The following is a 2362-nucleotide window of genomic DNA, read 5'->3' as shown; positions in this document are numbered from 1 at the left end:
CTGGAGTATTTTAGATTTTACATTTTTCTGTGACCGAATAATCCATTTCCTCAAGTGTATCTTCAAGACCTGATATTCTCTATTACATTTCCTCTGCTTCATTTTTGCTTCTTTCCTCTTGTTATTTCTTTGTTTGAGTTCCTGAGATTTTATTTAAGTTTTATTTATTTGGTATGACTTTAGAGATTCTCTTTATTGAATTTTAATTTCACGTTTTGAATAGTTTTTGTTATTTGTGATTTCACAGTCTTCATTTTGTCTTTTATTCATATCTTGTTTGAGTTCATTGAACCTATTTACAGTTGCTATTTTGAAATCATTGTCTTTTGCATCCACTAGATTTCTATTCTCAGGAAACATTGCAATGGGGGTGCTAATTTCTATAGTAGATATATGATCTTGGTTATTAGTGTCGTTTTGGTTTTGTTGATGAGACCTAGGCATCTGGGCTTTTGTCAGTGGTGCTTCTTGGTATGGGTAGGTGTATTAGTCACTTTTCTGCTGCTGTGATAGAAACATTGACCAAAACAACTTATAGAAGGAAGAGTTTATTTGCGCTTATGTTTCCAGGGGAATTACAGTCCATCATGGCAGGGAGGTATGGTGGCTGGAGGTGGCTGGAGCAGGAGCAGCAGAAGCTAAGCTCTCACATCATCATGCAGGCATAGGAAGCAAGAGAGCAACTGGAGATTTGGCAAGGCTTAAGAACACTCTAAGCCCACCCACAGTGATATGCTTCCTCCAGGATAGTCATACCTTCTAAAATCTCCCAAAACAGCACCATCATCTGGGGACAAAATGTCCAAAGCCTTGGAACCTATAGGGGACATTTTCATTCAAACCACCACATTCCACCCCTTGGCCCCCATAGGCTCATGATCATATAAAATGCAAAATGCTTTAGTCCAACTTTAAAAGTCCTCATAGTCATTATCAGTCTCAATACTATTCAAAAGTCTACATTTCAAAGTTGACTCAGGTAAATATCTTAACTTTAAGCCTCTGTAAAATCAAAAGACAAATTACATACTCCCAACATACAGTGGAACCGAATACACATTACCATTCCAAAAGGGAGGAATGGAGGCATAGTAAGGAAATACCAGAACTGCACTAAAATAAGAAAACCAGCAGGGCCAGTAGTTCCATGTCCAACTTCTGGGGCTTTACTTCCAAAGAGCTTAGATGGCTCAGCCTCTCTATCTTTGCTGCATGCAACACACATCTCTCTCTTGTGCTGGTACCACTCCCTGTATGCAGGTCTTCTTGGCAGATGCTTCACAGCTCTAGCATCAGACATCTTCTTGCGGTCTCCATTGCCAACCAGGCTTCACCTTCACAGCATCACGCAATGGCCTATCGGGGCCTTCTCTAGGCAGGGACACCCCTGCTCAATGCTGCCTGGCCTCAGCAGTTCTCTGAAACCGTGGTGGAAGAAGTGATGACCCCTTCACTCTTCCATCTTTCATGCCTCGAAAGCCAGCACCAGGTGAATGACACTGCCAAGTTTGACTGTAAGTTTGGGATGGACTCCAGCCTGCTTTATCCATTTTAGAAGCTTTTCTCTTCAGTGGTCCCTGCAGCATTTTCGTTTCACAAGTTGGAGGTTTAACTGGGTGTGGTCTTGCCCTGGAGGCACTCTCTCCATTGTTTAAGTTTGAATCTCTAGGCCCCTCCTTAATCACTTTAATCTCTTTATCAGTGGGATCCTCTCCATCGCATGCCAGGGCTCCAACATTTATCTTCCTAGTGCTCTTTTTCAATCTAAACTGTATTTCTTTCTGCCCCATTTGGTCTCTTTCACTCTAGATCTGCATACTATTTACCATTAATAGCCATGCCACCATTTTTCCTTGGAATGGCTGTCTTGAAATTTCTTCCAACAGAGAAATTAGTCCATGGCTTTTCAACTTAGCCTTGGGCAAGCTATTTGGCTGTGGGCAGACTCCAGTGAGACTCTTTGCCAAAATATCCCAATTGGTGCTTAAGTCCTTATTTCCCTCTGGAACTACATTGTTCTCAGTGCTACTTTCTTCTAGGCATTTACTAGAATGGCCTGTTAAGCTCCCCTTACATCATTCAACTGCTTTTCTAGTCCAAACTTGAAAAGTCTTCTACATTTCTTCAAAACCCACATATTCAGGCTCTTCACAGTCAACAGCCTACTCTCTGATACCAATTACTGTATTAGTCACTTTTCTGTTGCTGTGGTAGAAACACTGGCCCAAGAAATTTATAGAAGGAAGAGTTTATTTGAGCTTACGGTTCCAGGGGAATTACAGTCCATCATGGCAGGGAGGCATGGTGGCTGGAGGTGGCTGGAGCAGGAGCAGTGGAAGCTAAACTCTCACATCATCAGGCA

The sequence above is a fragment of the Nannospalax galili genome, unplaced genomic scaffold (assembly GCF_000622305.1).
Source record: "Nannospalax galili isolate Female #2095 unplaced genomic scaffold, S.galili_v1.0 scaffold270, whole genome shotgun sequence".
Classification (NCBI taxonomy): domain Eukaryota; kingdom Metazoa; phylum Chordata; class Mammalia; order Rodentia; family Spalacidae; genus Nannospalax; species Nannospalax galili.
Note: the sequence above shows the minus strand (reverse complement) of the source record.